This window comes from Sapajus apella, unplaced genomic scaffold (genome assembly GCF_009761245.1).
Source record: "Sapajus apella isolate SASKATOON/1434 unplaced genomic scaffold, GSC_monkey_1.0 scaffold2, whole genome shotgun sequence".
Lineage (NCBI taxonomy): Eukaryota > Metazoa > Chordata > Mammalia > Primates > Cebidae > Sapajus > Sapajus apella.
The window spans coordinates 1,445,852-1,467,643 of record NW_022436942.1 but is presented as its reverse complement, the minus strand read 5'-3'; positions in this window follow the sequence as shown (position 1 = coordinate 1,467,643).

The window sequence follows — 21,792 nt, the reverse complement described above, 5'->3', positions numbered from 1 at the left end:
GGTATCCTTTCTTTTGCTGGTGAAGGGGTTTCCGAGTGAGCCAATTTCGGAGCCTCTGGTCCTGCTTTTGCAGCAGTGTTCCATGGCTGGCCTGCGCGGAGGTGGCATGGCAGCCTCTTCCTGTGGGCATGGTTACAGGACGTGTGTGGAGGGGAGCTCAACATTTCTGCGGAGGCTGAGGATCCCAGGCTCCTGTTTGTAGGCCATCAACATTTCCTTGGCAGTCAAACTTTAAAAATCCATTTAGGGCTGGGCCTGGTGGCTCACACCTAGATAATCCCAGCACTTTGGGAGGCTGAGGTGGGAGGATCACTTGAGCCCAGGAGTTCAAGGCCAGCCTGGGCAACACAGTGAAACCATGTCTCCATTAAAAAAATAAATAAAACTCAGATGCTGGTAAATCCAATCTGCTGCAACTCCGTAGGATAAAGGCCCAGATTTAGAGAAGCCCAGTTTCTTTAGCTTAGAGCCCATCGGTATGATGTCTGTCTTTTAGTCACAGGCTTCCTGCTCATGCCTTCACCCTCAGTTTGATGGTGTCAATCTCTCTCTTAGCTTTGGGATCATCTGAAACTGAAGGGGTTTGCCGTTTCCAGACTACATCCCAGGGAATGCTGCATTAGTAGAAATGATTACCTCTGTGTGGCAGGAGGTGTTTAGAAAATAAAATTCCCACCCTATTTCTCTTCCTCCTCCTCCTCCCCGCTCCCCTTCCCTCATCCCCCTCCCTGCTCCTTCTTCCTCTTCCTTCTCCTCCACCTCCTCTTCCTCTTCCACTTTTGGAGACAGAATCTTGCTCTGCCACCCAGGCTGGAGTTCAGTGGCGTGATCACAGCTCACTGCAATCTTGGCCACCTGGGCCAAAGTAATCCTCCCACCTCAGCCTCTCAAGTAGCTGGAACCACAGGCATGTGCCACCACACCCAGCTAAAATTAAAAAAAAAAATTTTTGTAGAGATGGGGTCTTACTGTGTTGCTCAGGCTGGTCTTAAAAAACGATTCCCCTGCCTCAGCCTCCCAAGTGCTGGGATTTACAGGTGTGAACCACGGAGCCAGGACCCCCACTCTATTACTTTGCCTTCTCTGGGAGCCCGATCCTACTATATTTTCCTGCCTGTTCATGCCCCTTTAACTAAGGCAGAGAACTTGGCTCCTATAGTTCTGCCAGGCACATACTGTCTGATTCTCTGCAGTCAGCTGGCTACAGGCAAAACGGTGAAAGGCATGGACTCTAGAGCAAGACTTGGCTTCCAAATTCTGCTACTTTCTAGCTATAGCTTTGGGTAGGCTACTTAATCTCCCCAGGCCTCAGTTTCTTTATCTGTAAAGTAGGGATAACAATAGTATCCACTCTGTGAAATTGTTGCAAAAAATTGTATGAGGAAATTCATGTGATGTGTTCAGAATGGCATCTGGCACATAGCACACAATGAATGCGAGCTCTTACTATTTCCAAAGCTGTTTCCTTTATACCTTCAAACAAGCCAGCTTGGCTGGAAGCTTATGCCTTTCCTAAAATACCTTAGCAAAGCCATTAAGAGGTAGCTAACAAATTCCAGATCCTGGCACGTTTCTTTTACTTCTCCCAAAGAGGCAACTTGAATGGTCTGAGGCCAAAGATACAGCAGCTTAATCAGTTGCTTTGCTTCCCACAGAAGGTCAGGGATGAGAAAATTCTATCTACCCCATCCCTTCCCTCGTTGTTGCCCACAGCGATGCCATCTATGTTACCCTGGATCCCAGCCATCTCATGACTTCTGCGCGCCCTTGGCATTTTTGCCTTCCTGGGCCCCTTCCTTGGTTAAAAAAAAAAATTAAAAATTATATTTTACCACTCTGTATAATGACCAATGTAATCCAGGCTGGACTCATTATTACACATTCACTCGTTGTCATACTCATGTTTTTATTCGTTTTAAAAATTTTTAGAGATGGGGTCTCGCTCTGTTGCCCAGGCTGGAGTGTAATGATGTGATCATGGCTCACTACAGCCTGGTCCTCAACTCAAGGCATCCTCCCGCCTCAGCCTTCCAAGTCGCTGGGACTACAGGTCTGTGCCACCATACCTGGCTAACTTTATATTTTTTGTAGAGATCGTGGGGGGCATCTCACTATGTCAGTCAGGCTGGTCTCTAACTCCTGGACTCAAGTAATCCTCCCGCCTTGGCCTCCCAAAATGGTGCTGGGATTACAGACATGAGCCACCACTCTAAGCCCTTTAGCCCTTTCTTCTGGTTTTAAAATAAATTGCAATGAAAACACTTTTATGGACCTCCAAAAGTATTATGATGCTTCACCTGTGTGCCTTGGCCCTGCACTAAGTCATCCTAGATGTACACACCCTTGTCCTATGCCTAGCACTGTTCTGGAATGATCCAGAATGCTATCCCCAGATCCCTTTCTGAGAAGTCTGGAGTCGAATGGCCTGGTTGCAAATACCAGTTTCATTCTCACTAGCTAGTGACCTGCATTTAATCCCACAGACCTCAGTTTCCTCATTTGTGGCATGCTGGTAATAATACCGGCTTCTTTATTGGTTTCTTATGAGGATTACCACAGAAAACGTCTGTAGACACTTCCCACCAGATCTCACATATGCTCAATGCTCCATACATGATAGCTGCATGTATTTCTTGTGATCACTATTGCTAGGTCATGAAGGTCATAACCTCACAGAAGGTGCCCCTGAAGGAAATTCAGTTATTTAGTGACTTGCTCCCCTTCCCCATTATCTGGCACATCTGCAGAAGGGGCTTTGGTGAGGGAGTGCAGGCAGGTCACATGTAGTCATTGCCATTATTTAAAAAAAAAACCAAAAAACTTGGCTGGGCATGGTGGCTCACACCTGTAATCCCAACACTTTGAAAGGCCGAAGTACAAGACCAGCCTGGCCAACATGGTGAAACCCTGTCTCTACTAAAAATACAAAAATTAGCCGGGCATGGTGATGGACACTTGTAATCCCAGCTACTTGGGAGGCCGAGGAAGGAAAATTGCTTGAACCCGGGAGACGGTGGTTGCAGTGAGCTGAGACCATGCCATTGCCCTCCAGCCTGGGGGACAAGAGCAAAACTCCGTCTCACAAAACAAAACAAAACAAAACAAAAAAAACTCATACACAAAGAAGTAGGGAAGGACTTCCAGATGTGCATTTTATTTGGAAGAGGTGTTGTAAGGAAGAGAGCTGAAGCTGTTAAATGGAACGCTGTGTGTTTCATCGGATTGTTGGTGCCACTGTTGGGTTCTGGGTTTGGGTATGGACACCAGGCTGTCCTGCTTACAGCCAGACCCTCCACTGCAGCAGATTCATGCAGGGTGATTCGGAGCCACTAAAATGTAAAGAAAAAGACTGCGTGTTTTCCCAGCTCAGTTTTCAGAGCGGTGAGTAGGTGTTTTCTAGTAGTGCCAATGTTTATTTGTTTTGAAGTCTTTTCCACTCTGTTGTGGGTCTGAAACTTCACCGATCTTCAGAGGCAGCTTTGTAAAATGAAGTGGGGTTTTAATGTCTCATACTCAGATTCGTTGCATCATTTCAAAATATTTTCCACCATGGTGCCTGCTCAAAGGTCTCTGTAAAGTGTGGTGGTTATTGTCTCTCTGGCACAATTGCCCTTCTGTTTCCTTCTGAAGTTTGTAAAGTTTTTCAGGCTCTACTGTATAAGGAGCAGGGTCAATTTTACTAGCAGGAGTCTGAAATGAAACGGCAGCTGCTGTGAATGCTGTGTAGAGTAAAACCTGGCATAACATACCCACTGCCCTGCCTAGATTCAAATGCATTCACACAGAAAACCCCCAGTAAAGAAAATTTCAATGCTGAAAGAGAAGACTCGAGAAAATTACCATAGAATCAGATATGTCTGCATGTGACAGATACCCTAAAATAACAGTCCCTTATGTAAGATAGAAGTTAATTTTTCTCTGAGGACAAAGCAGCGTGGAGGGTAAGCAGTGCAGAGCCAGGACCACCAGTGGTGACTGTGGCTGGCTCATTCCAACTCGAGAGAATCGGTTATTTGCACCCTCTCTCAGTCCTAGGTTCAATGATGTCACACAGGCAACATGAAATTGGCTATGGTGTGTCTGGGTGCTGTGGCTCATGGTTATAATTCCAGCACTTTGGGAGGCCAAGGCAGGAGGATCACTTGAGTCCGGGAATTCGAGACCAGCCTAAGAAATATAGTGAGACTTCATCTCTTAAAAAAAAAGAAAAAAAGAAATTGGCCATGGTGGAGGATTTACATCAAAGACTTTGGCAAATGCTGCAAATCAGGGTTTTGCCCTCCAGAGAGCTGGTTGTTTACCACTTATCAGCATACCACTGGGTCTAGCTCTCTAATGGCGTTTAGGGACCCCAAGCTCTTTCTATTTTACTGCCCAATTGTCCTAATATGTGACTATCATTCTTACTGTCATTTCACAGTTTAGAGTTGATGCAAGAGTTCCAGCCATTAAATGACACATTTCAGATGGCAAGAAGGAACAGAAATATAAGGAGACAAATACTGAACACCAGCAGTATTTTCAGATCTCTTGGAAGCTGCTATACAGCATTTCTTTGGCAAATACTTAGCTACATGGCTTTGCTTAGCTATAAGGGAGGCTGGGAAATGCTGTCTTTATTAGGGGATCCACATTTCAAACTAAAAGCTAGGGGTCTATGGTAGACAGAGCTCTACAAAATCCCCAGTGATCTTTACTTTGTATAATCTCCTTCTTTCGAGTATGAGGCAGGCAGAATTTGCGACTATGACAAAATATCACTCTTGCAATTATGTTATATATCAAATCAGTTGATCTTAAGATACAGAGATTATCTAGGTAGGCTTGACCTTAACAAAAGCCCCTTAAATCCAGATCTAGAGTCAGAGATGGAGGAAGTCAGAGATTAGGAGCATGAGAATGATTGGACGTGCCATTCCTAGTTCGAAGGTGGAGGGGTCATGTGGCAAGGAGTGTGGGTACATCTAGGAGCTGAGAATGACCCCACTGACAGCCAGTAAGGAAATGAGGGTCTCAGTTCCACAACCACAGGGAAACAAATCTTGACAATGACAAAAATGCTAACTGTAAAAGTGGATTTTTCTCTAAAGTCTGCAGACAAGAACTCAGGCTGGCCAACATCTTGATTTTAGACTTGAGATGCCCCAAGCAGAGAACTCAGTCATGCCATGCCAGACTTCTGACCTACAGAACTGTGAATTAACTAATGGGCATTGTATTAAAGTGCTAGGTTTGTGGTAAATTGTTACACTGCAAATGAAAACAGATATAGGATCTATTACTAAGGAAAAAAGAAAAAGAGCTATTGGAATATACACCTTGCAGTCATTTCACAGTTTAGAGTTGATGCAAGTATTGCATTGAAGTATACTTATCAATGCAGTAAAACTCCCAAACATGTTAAATTGGAAGGAAACAGAGTTTGGTGAGCCTGACCTCCATGCAGGCATCTGTGGCCATGCTCAAGTTCTTGGAACTGGTTTTTTTTTGAGACAGAATCTTGCTCTGTCACCTAGCCTGAAATGCAGTAGCTTGATCTCGGCTCACTGCAACCACGCCTCTCAGGTTCAAGTGATTCTCCTGCCTCAGCCTCTTGAGTTGCTGGGATTACAGGCGCATGCCAACACCCATGGCTAATTTTTGTATTTTTAGTAGAGATGGGGTCTCACCATGTTGGCCAGCCTGATCTCGAACTCCTGGCCTCAAGTGATCTGCCCGCCTCAGCCTCCCAAACTGCTGGGATTACAGGTGTGAGCCACCGTGCCTGGGCTCTGGGCTACATTTTTATCTAGAGGCTTGACTGAGGAAGAACCTACTTCTAAGGTCAGTCAGGTTGTTGGCAGAATTTATTTCCTTATGGTTGTAGGACTTGAAAATCCCGGCTTCCCATTGCCTGAGCTGTGAGAGGCCATCCTTGGCCCCTTGCCACATGGGGATCCCAACATAGTCAGCTATGGAGAGAGTCTCTAGGGTGAATCTTAGCCAGACGAATCTTATATAATGTAACATAATCAGAAGTGACGTCCCATCACTTTTGTCATTTCGGTTGGTTAGAAGCAAGTCACAGGTCCCACCCACGCTCAGTGGAAAGAAATTGGTATAAATACCATCATTGGGGGTTACCTAGAGTCTGTCTGCCATACAGACTGTAATTATATATATATATATAATTATTTTTAATTGACAATAATTATATTAATATGTATTTGTGGAATGCAGAGTGATATTTCAATGCATGTATACAATGTGTAATGATCAAATCAGGGTAATTAGCAAATTCATCCCCTTAAACATTTATCATTTTTTTGTGTTGGAGATATTCAAAATCTTTTCTTTCAGTTATTTGAAAACATACAAGTTATTGTTAACTATAGTCATCCTGTAGTGCAGTAAAATATCGGAACTTATTCCTCCTATCTAGCTGTAATTTTCTATCCTTTAACTAACCTCTCGTTATTCTCCTTTCCCTCTTACCCTTTCCAGCCTGTGGTAACCACAATTCTACTCTCTGTTTCTATGGGATCAACTGTTTAAGCTTCCATACGGGAGTGAGAATATGTGGTATCTTTCTATGCCTGGCTTGTTTTACTTGACACGATGTCCTCCAGGCTCATCCATGTAGACAAGGAAGACAGGATCTTCTTTTTTATGGCTAAATAGTATTCCATTGTATATATATACCGTGTTTCTTTAATCCAGTTGTCTGCTGATGGACACTCACAAATCTCAATTATTTTTCTCATGTTCATGATTAATCTCAGCCAACTATGAGACTTCATTTCCTGTTTCCCCATCCCCTTGTGAGGAGTGGTCCTATGACCTAGGTGTGGGAATAATAACTAAGCAGAAGTATCCTGGGAGGTTTCTAGGAAATGTTTTGGACTCTCCTGATCAAAGGAAAGAAACAAGGTTGGTAATGTTTTTTCTTCTTTTTAAAGCTTTGAATGTGTAAGTTGTAACTGAGACTACAACAGCACATGATCATGAGAAGTCAAAAGAATCACAGAGATAACAGTGTTAGGACTGGTGAGCTGCTGAATGGCCACTCATAATCCTTACAGCTGGATTTCCTGTTGTATGACAATAATTAATTTTTCTGTGCTTAAGCCGTTATAACATGGTTTGCATTATTTGTAGTCAAAAGCATTCCTAATGAATAAAGTTGGCTGTGATTTTTCTGCCCCCAGCCTTGGGTAATTATATTTCTGACAATAATCGACAATTTTGAGGAGATCTGCTGAGTCTGGGATCTCTATTCTCTGACTTATCATTTTTTTGCATGTGACATTGGCCTGGCCATGGCTGATTGAACCAGGATGCACTCTTGACCAAAGCTGGGCCAATCAGATTCTCTTTTGCATCTAAGCTGAGAGACACAAGCATAGGCTCTTAGGAGCTGAGTCACATTAATTCCAGAGCTTTGAAGTAAAGACTTGTAAACTTGTGTAGCTGAGGTTCTAAACGAAGTTTCAGCCTTTCCTAGAGCCTGGCTGTTCAGATTTTCACTAGATTACATCAAAGGCATCTATATATTCATAATCAGTTTTTTCCTTGTTTAATCAAGGTAGATTTTGTTATAAGGAGTATCAACTAGGAAAAGTGGCATTTGTAGAGCCCTTTATGATCTGATCTTTGTCTTCCTTCAGCAAGAAATTCTGCACTCATCCTCAATTACAGCAGTATTTTCTCAGCAAAGTCTTCCTTGATCCTAACAGGACAAGACAGCTGGAGTTCCCTCCCTACACCTGCACATCACCCACTACTGTCTGACTTACTAGGCATAGGTAGACACTGTGTCTTTTCCATTTTGATCTTTCCGGAATCTAGCACAAAGTCTGGCACCTCATAGGCACTCAGTAAATGCTTTTTGAATGAATAAAGACAGAGATGGGAGTTTCTGACTGAAGTAATAGTATAAACATAACCACAGAGAATTAAAGTACATGGGATTCTATGTTCCTGAAGGGCAGGGACCATGTCTTATTTAGCCTAGCACAATATTTGGCACATGGCAGGCATATTAGTGTGTTCTTGCATTGCTATAAATAAATCTCTGAGGCCAGGTAATTTATAAAAAAAAGAGGTTTTTTTTTTTTTTTTTTTTCTTTTTGGTGACAGGGCTGTTGCCCAGGCTGGAGTGCAGTGGCACCATCTTGGCTCACTGCAACCTCTGCCTGGGCTCAAGTGATCCTCCTACCTTAGCCTCCTGAGTAGCTGGGACCATCGGTGTGAGCCACCATGCTCCGCTAATTTTTTTTTATTTTTTATTTTCTTGTAGGGATGAGGTTTTCTGTGTTTCCCAGGTTGGTCTTGAACTCCTGAGCTCAAGTAATCTGCTTCCCTTGGCCTCCCAAATTGCTAGGATTACAGGCCATCATACCTGGCCAAGAAAAGAGGTTTTATTGGCTTATGGTTCTGCAGGCTATATACGAAGTGTAGTGGCATCTGCTTCTGGGGAGGCCTCTGGAAGCTTCCCATCATAGTGGAAGATGAAGTGGGAGCTTGCATATCACATGGCAAAAGCAGGAACATAAAGGTGGGGGAGGTGTCATACACTTTTAAACAATCAGATCTGGTGAGAACTTACTCACTATTATAAGGACAGCATCAGGGTAGTGATGCTAAATCATTTAGGAGAGATCCACCTCTGTGATCCAGGCACCTCCCATTAGGCCCCACCTTCCAATATTGGGGATTCGATTTCAACATGAGATTTGGGTGGGGCGAATATCCAAACTATATTAGTAGGTATTTGTTAAAAGTCTTTTGAACTGCTCTGCACTGTGCATTGCTGAGAGAATAGCAAGTGTCTCTCGGGCTGGGGCATAAGAGTCGTGTGTGTATGTATGTGAGTGTGGAGGAGGTGGTGGTAGGTGGGGTGTTTAGTGGAGATGAGATGAAAAAGGCAGACTAGGGCCCTACTGTGTGAGGCTTTGCACACTAGGCTAGGGTTCTTGACATGTGTTTTATAATCGACAAATACATCAAAGTATTTTATTTACAGATGTAATGGGGCCAGAGTGGGCAGCTTCTAAATAGTTCAGGAAATAAACAACTGACTGAAGTAAGGAGGCAGCAGTAGACTTAGAAAGGAGCCCTGGCTCTCACGAACATGTTAAATTTTTAAGTATTTTATGAGCCAAATGTTAAACCTTTGGTAGCTTGAAATTGGCCATATTTACACCACAGAAATTGGCAAACACTGCAAATGAAAGCTTTAAAGAAATTCATTTTATGGGAAATGGTTTGATCAGTACACCACTGAGAAAGATTTCAGAGAGACATTTGGATGAAACCGATAGGCCCTGATGATTGGTTGGGGTGGGTCTGGGGGGTGAAAAGTTCTTAAAGGAGGTACTGAAGTTTCTTATCTGAGATTTTAACTCTGAGTGACTTGCAGGATGAAGATGTCACTCAGTGGGAACATCAGGAGACTAGGTTTTGGGGAAAAGGAGCTGTGTGTGATTTGCTACATGAATTTGGGGGTGTCACATGACACGCATGTGGCTTGTCCAAAAAAAGACACTGAAGCCTGTGTTTGATGCTCAGACCAGTCAGACCTGGAGTGTAGACTTGAAATCAGTTGTCTAGAGGTGACAGTTGAAGCTTTACAAGTAGAAACATTTTCCAAAGATAAGGAGCAGAGTGAGAATAGACAGCAGAGAACACTGAGGATGCCTGCATTTAAGGGGCATGCTGTGGAAGAGACTATGGAAGGAGACTGAGAATTCAAGAAGCATCTCTTTGCAAAACAGAAGCATATTCTCATGTTCAAAGCCTCATTCTGGTGTTTCTTCTACACATTTGCTTGGTCTTTTTCTCCTGTTTTGACTTGTAGATTTCAAGGAGATTGTCAATATCAATAGTCTCAAACCTGTCAGATGTAATACTTCCTTTTTATTATGTGTTGTAATATTTTCTTTACTACTTTGAGATGCAGTTTAGAAATAACATGATCTCCTTACACAGATAATGAAAAATCAATGTTGCCCTGATGATAAGAGAAAGGAGAAATAAAAGAAAAATAACTACAATCAAATAATGTTTATCAAATGTAATTGGGCACAACTATCCTAAAAAGAGTCATTAAAGTAGTGACACGCCAGTACCTAGACACCGATTTTATGAATGTAACGCTTACAAATGCAGACTGGTAAAGTTTTTTTGTACCAGTGACCAAATACCCATAGGGGCCTTGACATTGGTGATTTGGATTTTCATCATTAAACAACTCTTGGCAAAATTCTGAGTGCAAAAAGGTACCAACTTCTTTTGATTTACATAGTAGGTGTATTCCTGGAAAATTCAGTGTATAGTCATACTGTACAAAAAAATACTCAATGCCTACATTTAAATGGACTTAGGTTTTAGGTAAGAAAATTGTTAACAGATTTTTTTAAACCTATGAGTGTCTTTATTGCATGGGATGCTGGACAATTCATTGCATAGGACTGTTCTGTTCACTGCAGATTATCTAACATCTAGATCACTGTACACTACGTACTTGAAATGTTAACCAAAACACCTTGCCAATTTTCTTTCTTTCTTTGTTTTTTTTTGAGACGGAGTCTTGTTCTGTTGCCCAGGCTGGAGTGCAATGGCACCATTTTGGCCCACTGCAACCTCCGCCTCCCAGGTTCAAGCAATTCTTCCATCTCAGCCTCCCGAGTAGCTAGGATTATAGGCAGCCACCATCATACCTGGCTAATTTTTTGTATTTTTATAGAGATGAGGTTTCACCATGTTGGCCAGGCTGGTCTTGAACCCTTGACCTCAGGTAAGCTGCCCACCTCGGCCTCCCAAAGTGCTGGGATTATAGGCATGAGACACTGTGCCCAGCCCACCTTGCTGGTTTTCTAAATGCCCCCTGAGGACAGTACTATCTGCATTGAGAACATTTGGTCCTATTCAGTGCTCAGTGGTGTTTGAGGTACAAAAGCCTGTGGAACTGAGATCAGAGGGTGCTAACCATACTGTACAGACACCTCTTATTCCTGGGGAACTTGGGGCAGATGGATCCGCAAGTCAGTCTGGCCAAGAGGAATCATAAAAAGACAAACGGCCATAACTTGGAAGGTTTTTGTTCCTTCAAAAGTTAAAGAGTCTTTGGTAGAGACCTGGAGGACTTGATTTAGAAAACAGTCTTTTTTTTTTTCTTCGTAGAGACATGATCTCACTATGTTGCCCAGGCTGGTCTCGAACTCCGGGGCCCAAGAGATCTTCCTGCCTTGGCCTCCCAAAGTGTTGGGATTACAGGCATGAGCCTCCATGCCTGGCTAGAAAACAGTCTTTAAACAAGTTATAATAATAATAACAATCCAAACTGATTGCCTAAAATCCACCCCCCTCTACACATGGAGCTGAGAAGAAAGCTAAGTCATTTACTACACATGTCTCTCATCCTCTGAATTTTGTCTCCTTCCTTTAACAAGATTTGAGAAGAGAAAAAATCCTTCCCTTTCTCCTTCTCTTCTTCCCTCCCTCCCTCTCTTCTCCTTCTTCTTCCCCTCCCTCCCTCCCTTCCTTCTTTCCTTCCCTTTCTTCCCCCCTTTCCCTTTTTCTTGCTTTGTCACCAAGCTGAAATGCAGTGGTACAATTCTAGCTCACTGCAGCTCCCAGGCTCAAGCGATCTTCCTACCTCATCCTCTTGAGTATCTGGGACTATAGGTGCATACTACTATGCCTGCTAATTTGTAATTTTTTTGTACAGATGGTGGGGGTGGGTGTCTTGCTGTGTTGCCCAGACTGGTTTTGAACTCCTGGCACCTCAGCTTTCCAAAGTGCTGGGATTATAGGCATGAGCCACCATGCTTGGCCATGATTCACTTTCTTACATTTGCTTTTAAATGTTAAGACAGAGCATCAAACAGGGATTCCAGGAAAGCACAATCTGGAATAGGTATTCAAGAACTCCAAATTACTACCCATAGTGTAGAGGAGAGGCCACACAATTCCCATGAACTTCACTCCTCTCTCACCATCTTATTGCCAGTGAATTCTCTCCCTCTCCTAAAGTTCAAAACTGCCAACCCCAACTTGGCAGCCACTCAGGAGACAGGGCAACAGGAGCCAGGGTGGCAGCAGCTGTAACCTCTTGCAAATCACCTCCTTCTCTGAGCCTAAATTTCACAAACACATAGTTCAACAGTTGCTAAAAACACTCACTGCTTCTTGGCATTCAAAGAAGGCATTTCAGGACTCCTCAATTTGAATTAACGATCTCAAATATTAAAGCACTTTGCTGAGTTTGCTGAAGCATTCTATAGTTGTAGAAGAAAACATCGGGTGCAAGGGGAAGACCCTCACAGGAAAACATGCTATTCTGGATACATGACCATTTATAAGTATGTCCTGCTTCATTTAGATATTGCCAGGTTCCAGACTATGCCAATTGTTATGTTCAGGGTCACGTTTCAGCCCAAGCTGCGGTCTGGAGGGAAGTGGGTGGATGAGCAGAAAGAACACTTGGGGGCTGTAGGCAGGTGAAAGATGGTTGTATTCAGTAGCACCTCTCATCAACAGCTTTCTCACATCGTCTGCCCTATCTTGGCTGCTTAATCTAGCTCCCACATACAGCTGCGCGGCCGGCTCTTCCTCGCCTTCAGGGTCATCAGCTTAACTCTTTCTCTCTGTGGGCACAAGTGAGCCAAGCTGTGTCCTGGCTCCCCTCTGTCCATCTGCAAACATGAACAGCTTTGGCACTCTCTCTTTCTCTGGTGCCAGTATGCCTGCACAGTGTCAACAGAGCAATTATACCTTTTAAAGACAATAGTGGCTTAGGGCCAAGGAATGGCCTTCCCATGTATGGCTACATGGCTTTCATAATGAGTGGATTATATGCCTGTGCTCTAAACTCGCTGAGTCACTCAGGATGTTTGCTTCGGCTTATTCTTGACCAAAGTACAGCCATGTTCCTTACAGTTATGACTTAACCTGAAAAGGAGAGACAATTGTCTAGCGTTGAGTAGGCATGTTCGAAAAGAAGTGGATTGCTGACATGAAGTATTTGTCCATAGGATCAAATATTTAAGGAAAAAACTTATTGTTTTCTGATATTGGCGCTCAGTTTTCCTTTGCATCAATCAAGGTTATTTACTTTACCCCTAAGATCAAAAAAGAATGGCCCTACCTTCATTACTTACTACTCACCATGGGGAAGCATAATTCTTTTGTGTGATACGGACATTTAATTAGTGGCCCCTTTTGGAATGCTCAATTGGCACTCCTGTTACTTATCAACTTTTTCTGGCCTTGCCACACCGTCGCTCCTAATGCTTAATTACTTAATGATGTGATCATCTTCCCAATCAGCTATATTGGAAAAGGCAGCACCTCTCAGAAGGTAATGTACATGCAGTTCACCTGGGCATCTTGTCGCCTGCAGATTTTGATTCAGGAGGTCAGGGTAGAGCCCATGGTTCCTGTTTTCTAACAAGCTCCTAGTTAATGCCAACGCTGCTGGTCAGAGAGCCATGCTCTTGTGTAGTAAGGTATAGTGGAGGAATGCAGGCAGCATTAAGAGGAAAGATTACCTTTCAGAGAGCCACAGACCACCTGGGAAATAATATGCCAGGAAGAGGTGAGAAGACATGTGTACATGTGAGATATATTTATTCATATTAATGTATATGTGTAAACATACTATCTCTGCTTAAAAACGGCATTCTTCAATAGATGTTTTGCAAAAACATTTAAAAAGGAGGTATGGCCGGGCACTGCGGCTCACGCCTATAATCCTAACACTTTGGGAGGCCGAGGTGAGTTTAAGAATTAAAAAAAGAGGAGAGAAACATGAAGGTGGCTTGCCAGTAAACAAGGACAGGTTTATTTTTGAAAACAAACTTGAGAGGGATTTCTGGCTGAGTTAGGTCAGAGCCATACTCTCTTACAGAATAAGAGTTTTTAAGGATTCAGAGTGGGAGAGTATATCAGAGGCTTGGACTGCTTCTGTGTCTCTTTGTGTTGTTTACCTGGGAGGGAGAGTTGTGTATTTGTGTGCATCCTCCTGCAGCTGCAGGCATACCCCTCCAAGTCAACTTTTAGCTTCCCTATCTTAGTGAACCTAAAGGGAAAGGAATGTGCTTCTTAAGGCCTACTATTTTATTGGGGACCATGGTATGGAAGTTTGGCAGTTACCCAAGAGATGTTTCCCACCTCCCTTTGTGCCCAAGCTGTCTCATCTGTGTTTTACTGTCTGCTCTTTCTGGCTGCTTGTGGTTAGAAGAGAAGTGATTTCCTTGAAATGCATGAGGCTAGAAAGGGAGCTGGAACTTAAAGTGGCAGTATTTGTCTGAGATGATGGTGCTTCTGCTCTGCCAGTGGGCAGATCACTTGAGGTGAGGAGTTCAAGACCATCCTGGCCAACATGGTGAAACCCCATCTCTATGAAAAATACAAAAACTAGCTGGGTGTGGTGGCAGATACCTGTAATCCCAGCTACTCAGGAGGCTGAGGCAGGAGAATCACTTGAACCTGGGAGATGGAGGTTGCAGTGAGCCGAGATCATGCCACTGCACTCCAGCCTGGGTGACAGAGCAAGTCTTTGTCTCAAAAAAAAAAAAAAAAAAAAAAAAGGAGGGAGGTATGAAGCTATGTAGGGATGTTTTATAGATAATCTTAAATATTTGGTGTGCTGTTGCTTAAACGAGTTAATATATATAAAATGCCTAGTGCTATGATGGGTTTAAGTAAAATGTGTTACTTATATTTATTATTATAGTTTTATGCTGGTTCTAGGATTGAAAGGTCAAGGAATTAGAATGGAAAGGAGTTCCTTGGAGAAAGAAATTGTTCATGACTGGAAAAGGACAGTTGTGGAGATAGTCACCAGGAAGTGGAACAAATCAAGAGCCACCAACTTCTTCCTTAAAGAAGTCTTTCACCACACAACAGCCATACCAGATGGAGGAAAACTGTAAGTATGATATTTCCAGAAGTGCGCAGGTTATGGAATAGCTGCAGTGTGAGAGGCTGTCATTGCTTCTCACCTTAGTCACATTTGCAGCCTGAGACTTTCCTGACCACTGGAAAAACAAAACAAAACAAAAGGAATGCAGGAAAAAAAAAGTTAAAATTCCCTCTTAAAAATAGAAAAAGCAAAACCAGTATTAGGTTTAGCAATAATCACCAGTAACTGAATTTTAGGGAGAAAGGCAGTGAATTATAGCAATATGAAAAAGCACTCTTTGTCCAAAATCAGATTTGTTAATTCTCATTTTTTAAAAGAAGATTATTTTTACAAAACAGCATAATTCAGATTGTGTATTACAAACTAAATTTTTATACGATTTTATTGTTCTCTAATCCTGTTTAAGTTGCAAAGTCCTGTTTTTCCTTGGAGTTTATAGTCTTTAATGAAAGCTGGTAGAACTGACTTTATAAACGTAAATGTTTATCAGTTGCTGGGGAAAGCTTGCTAGTATTCAGCAAAACCATTAATATATAAAGCACTACCATCCACCTAGTGGTAAAAATCCAAATTGCAAGCACTGCGTCTGTGTTGAGAGGCTCCAAACCACATTTGAGGAGTTAGCCAGATTCCAGCCTACCTGACCACAAGGGCCAGGTGTGGTGATCTGTAGCTCTCATTTATTTGGGGGTTCAGTGGACCCAGAGACACATGCACTGCTTTTGAGGTTGGAGTTAATGCATCTGTGAAAAAGCACACTCTTCACTCTCTTCTTAATTCATTAATAATGTTAGACCTATCTGTATGTGGGAGAAAAATAACCAATACCCTAATTATTATAACTGCATTCAAAGTTATGTAGTAGATACCTTCTCAAATTGGTGAATACAATGGAAGAAATGAAATAAGTATTTAAAAGCTCTGTTACTACTTATCGAGCCTATCTAAATTGAAGTGACAAAGACCCTAGTAAAAATGATGACTAGGAGGCGGCTCAGAGAATGTTTTACGCTGTTTAAATTCTTACTGTTTTACACTGTTTAAATTCTTACTTATTGCTTCTTCTTGGGAGGCAGTGTAATATAATGGAAAAGCACTGGCAATGCACAAACTTGGTTGTGGGGCTTTGGGAATCCCTCTGAGTCTCAGTTTCTTTACCTTTAAAATGGGGCAATAACTTGGAACACATACTATCATGAGATTAAATAATATATGAAAATTAACTAATGCCATGTGATCACAGAGCCTGGTTTATGGAGTAGAGGCGAAGGTCATAAGTTTTTCCTTAGTTTCTGTATATTTGTGAGGCGTTCGGCACCTCCAGGAACACAGAATCCTCCAACACCAACTGGGCTTCTGAGCTCAGCATTGAGTCAGAGGAAAGGAGGTCTCTTTCTGATTCATGGTTCCACTTCCTGAGGTTCCTTAGTCATCTGAATTGGTCCAGACGAGGCTGCCCCTACTGAGAAATGTTCATGTTCTGTTTTGAGTCAGGTTACATTATTTACTGATAGTCTTGCCTGGATGTAAATGGTGTTTGTGTATTGGTACACGATGTGGCCAAGGTAACACATATGTTCTTCTGAAGTTGGCTTTTATTTTTTTGGAGAAAGTTATGAATAGCCGCAGAGAACTGGAAACTGTCTTTCAGCTTGGTGGAACAGCGGAAGTCGGCAATAGGTGGAGTGGAAGCTGACTAACTTGCAGTGTAACCTCTGGGGAGGGTTACATAACCTCTGGGTTTGCCACCTGTACTGCTAAAGCCATGAATTGAGGGTTGCTCCCCTGCTCCTGCTGAGGGGTAACTGACAGAGTGGTTTCCAAGGACTCTAATGAAACATTAGCATTTTAATCACAGTGATTGCCACATTTATGGCTCTTGGCACTATATGATTATAGTGGTAAATAATTTGAATTACATGAATTTAGCTTTATGATTTGAATGAAAAGAATCACAGACTCACAAGAGTTAGAACTACTGGGCTGGTTTTTTTTTTAAAGGTGCACAGTGCTGTCCCTCTACTTATTAAATGATATGTGCTTAAGGAAGGACATTTGATATACAGATGCTCTTCAAGTTACAACAAGGTTATGTCCCAATAAACCCATCATAAGTTGAAAATATTGTAAATCAAAAATACATTTAACACACCTCACCTACTACACATCATAGCTTAGCCTGGCCTGCCTTAAATGTGCTCAAAACACATACAGTTGGGCAAAATCATCTAACATAAAGCCTATTTCTTAATAAAGTGCTAAATATCTCATGTAATTTATTAAATTCTGTACCAGAAGCAGAAAACACAGATGGCCATTTTGTGGACAAGATGGGATATGAAAACACAAAACACAGTATCCAAAAAATGCTGGCAACACAGCGCCCTACAGAGACTCAGTTTTTGACCCTGATGGTTGTGTGGCTGACTGGGAGTGGCAGCTCACTGCGCCTGCCCAGCATCATGACAGAGTGGTACCACATAACTAAACCTAGAAAAGATCAAAATACAACCATTGAAATATGGTTTCTACTGAATGTATATGGCTTTCATGCCATTGTGAAGATGGGAAATCCTAAGTCGAACCATCCTAAGTTAGGGACTGTCTGTACGTGGCATAATGAAAACAGTCACTCACAATTAGGTCATATGTCCTAGTGCCCCTAGGACAGTCTTAGTCCAAGTAGTGCCCACTTTTACTCTCAAGAGTGTCCCAGTTTGAGAGATAGCTTATGCAGTCACTCTGCTACCATAGTGCCTCTAGACTGCCTCACAGAGGTAACTGGCATGCACATGTTGGCCAATGTTTATAGAATCCATTTTCCAACAATAAGGTCATAACAGAGTAAGGAAACTCCTACACTGGGGAGCCCCATAACCCAGATTCTGGAGTTTGGCTGGGTCTCTTACTAGCTCTGTGACTTTAAGCAAAGGATTTTCTTAAAAAGATGCAATTATTTCCTTGTCACATCTTGTCAAATATGTTTATGGTAAAAAAAAAAAAATTCTAACAGTATAAAAATGTATAAGCTGCTGTCCGCTGCACCCCTCCCCTACTCCCCAGAGGTAATCATCTTCTGTTGGGTTGGTTATTTCACCTCTTTGCTCCTTCTTCTCTCAACTGAAAGTTGGGGATTGTAATACTCGTTGCATACCCTCGTCTACACTGACCTTACTTGCCCAGCACAGGTCCTGAGGTATAGTCAATGCTAAAAAAAAAAAAAAAAAATGCTTATTAAATTAAGATTACTGGCATGTTCCTTAGTAGCCTGCTTCTTTTCACTTAGCAAGTATACAGAATGGTTTCTTAACCTCATTTGTAATAAACAAAAATCCCCCAGTAAATATGGAAATGTGAGTTTTCTGAGGGGCCTCTATTCAAATGTTCTTAAGCAAATATTACCAGGTTCAATAAGCATAGAAATGGAACCATCATCTCCCTGCTAGAAGCTGGTCCTTCCAGGTGGGGCTTGGGGCAGTCTGGGTGTGTGGGAGGCAGTGGGGTGGAACATTTGCACTGCTGTTTGTGGTGTACCTGTTCAGTCATAAACAGAGGGCTTTAGTTTCCATCTGGCTTTCTGCACTGGCACTAAAGTCACATTAAAAAGAAAGAGAGAGTAATGAAAAAGAAAGACATCTAAATTGCTCCTTGGGTAGTGTTAAAAAAAAAATTGGTCCGACGACCCTAAGTTCTAATGTGGTCAGAATGAGGCAGGAGACGACAGTTTCTGAAATACAAGAAGCCAAGGAGATGTATTTTGACCATGAAGAAGATTAGTTCTTGTCAATTCTTGGTGATGAGTGCTACTCACTGTGTAGTCAAAACATCCCGCTGAAACGGAGGATTGCTGACAAGAACGTCCTCCCTTTCCTGTCGCTTTATTTAGTTCCAGTCAGTTCCAGCTTGTTTTGTCACAGTCAGAGGCGAGGGAGATGCCTCAGTTATCCTCAATATCGTGGAAACTTTGGATCACAGAATTCACTCTTTTTAGGTTCTTCCAGCCCTCTGTCTCTGCTGTCCTGGTCTCCACCCTGACTGTCGTACTGGGCTTGAAAACTCTTTGCTGAAATTGGGGATCGAGTATTTGAGCTATGATCACTCAAAGACCCATCTCAGTTTTCACTGAATCCAGTGCCTTTTTAGGCTCTTTTAAGTGGATTAAAATCCACTCCCTGCTTTACTCCCAGGTGGGAGCATGCAAAACAATGAACTCTAGCATTTCCCCCAGTTATAGAACTGTTCTGGCACCAAACATATATGAATAGGAGATCACTCAAAAGACATTCTTGGCATGCTGTGAAAAGCAAAAGATTTACCTCCCTGAGCACTAATGGGTTGTAGGTCTGTGTTCCTCTCTTCAGGAATGACACCTTGACTCTTGAAAGCGTTTTCTGTATTTTGATGTCCTTTACATATATAGGATGATATTCAGCAAACAAGTCTTAATTATCATACCCCAGGTCTGTTATTAAAATTTATCTTAAGATAATAAATATATGTACTTTTAACCACATAGACATTTGTTGTTTTTAACCACATTAATGCAACACTTCAAACATTTTCTGTATTAGTCATCTGTATGTTATCTATTGCTATGTAACAAATTGCCCCAAAACATATCAGTTTAATAAACAGATATTTATTATTCATATACTTTCTGAGGGTCAGGAATCCAGGAGCAACTTCACTGGGTGATTCTGGCTCTGTCGCTTGTGTGGGTTCAGTCAAGATGTTGGCTGGGCTGGAGAGTCCACCTCTGAGCTCATTCACATGGCTGTTGGCTGGGGGTTTCAGTTCTCCATGCTGCAGGCCTTTTCATAGGGCTTCTCATGACATGACAGTTGGTTTCCTCCAGAATGAGTGACCCCAAGAGTGAGGACAAGACAGAAGCCACAGTGATAGAACACCACTTCCACCGTATCTTATTGGTCACACAGACCAATTCTGGTACAAGGTAGAAGAAGACTATCTGAGGGTGTAAATCATAGGTGCCACCTTGGAGGCTGGTGATCACAGTCCGACTTTTGGGTTCTTATGATTCATATCCCTTCTATAAGCAAAATACTCAATTCCTCATAAGTTCCCCAAAAGTCTTATCCCATTAGCGCATAAACTGGAAGTCTAGAATATTGTCATATATTCAGGTCTGGGTACAGATGAGGCTTGTCAGTTGTAGTTCCCTTTGGATAGCTCCTTGAGTATTATTTCTCTCTATCCATACACCTGTGGGCTGCAGAGACAAGTTATCTGTCCCTCACACTCAATATACAGGCTTAGCTAGGCATTGTGTAACCACTATTGATATTCCTGCCCAGAGATGTGCAGAGTGGAGGCACACAATGACCTCTAGCAGGTCTGAAATCCAGTTGGGCAAACTCAGAGGTTCCTTGATAGGGTCTCAGTCACACTCGTGACTAGGAGTTATTCTATTCACTCCTGGCTCTGCCTTCTGGACTCTTCGTTCTCTCTGAGTCATCCTTTTTTTCATGAAAACAGCACGTGTTTGTGGCTGACTAGTTTTCTCAACCTGTTTCTTATTTATATAAATTTTTGAGTTCAACAGCCTTTTTTTGTATTGTCCTTTTCTCTGTGCCTCTCAGTCAAAAGCTGGGGTGTTTCTGCTGATATCATTTTTTTTTTCTTTTTTTGAGACAGGGTCTTGCTCTATCATCCAGCAGGCTGGAGTGCAGTGGTGTGATCATGGCTCACTGCAGCCTTGACCTCTGGATTTAAGAGATCTTCACACTTCAGCCTCTTGAGTAGTTGGCACTACAGACACATGCCACCATGCCTGGCTAGTTGTGTGTGTGTGTGTTGTGTTTTTTTTATTTCGTATTTTTGGTAGACAGGGGTTTTTGCCATGTTGCCCAGGCTGGTCTTGAACTCTCGGGCTCAAGTGATCCACCTGCCTTGGCCTCCCAAATTGCTGGAATTGTAGGCATGAGCCACCACACCTGGCCTGATATCATTCTTTTAAAAATTTTGTAAGTCTGTGAATCCTACTGGAGTTTATTCCATTAGATAAAAAGGCATAGATCTCTCAAGAGAAACTTTTTTTTTTTTAAACTATAAACTTCTTTAGAGGGACAATGTCCTCCTACACTTCTTAAAGTCCTATTGTTTAAATGAATAAGTCTCTGACTCAAACCCTTAAAATCATTAGAGGGTCTTTGATGTGAAACATAATGTCTTCCTTGCAGCATCCTGGTTTGATTTTTGCTTGCAAGTCCTTTCTAAAATTTGTCAATGTTTGTCGTCTGAAAGGGCCGAGAACTTTCAAAGCCATTGTGTTCAGTAGTTTTAGTGGTTTTTAGGCTTGTTCAGTTTAACAGTATTTTATATATCAGTCTATTTGTTTTGAGACAGAGTCTCACTCTGTTGCCTAGGCTGGAGTGCAATGGCACAATCTCTGCTCACTGCAGCGTCTGCCTCCTGAGTTCAAGTGATTCTCCTGCTTCAGCCTCCTGAGTAGCTGAGATTACAGGTGCCTGCCACCATGCCTGGCTAATTTGTGTATTTTTAGTAGAGACGAGGTTTTGCCATGTTGGCCAGGCTGGTCTCGAACTCCTGACCTCAAGTGATCTGCCTCCTTGGCCTCCCAAAATGCCAGGATTACAGATGTGAATCACTGTGCCCAGCCTTATATATCAATCTTATCTCTTACAAGCAGTAAGAAGAAACCAGGTGGCACTTTACCACTCTGCCTGAAATTGTCCTTAGCCAGATCACCCAATTCACTGGGTACACTTTCTGCTCTCGACATAACTGCAGGTAACAGTGTTGCTAAACTTTCTGCTACTCCATAATCAGGATCCCCTTTCTTCTAGTTTCCAATAAGATTCTCCTCAATTTCCTTTAAATCCTCTCCAACAGTTATAGTCCAG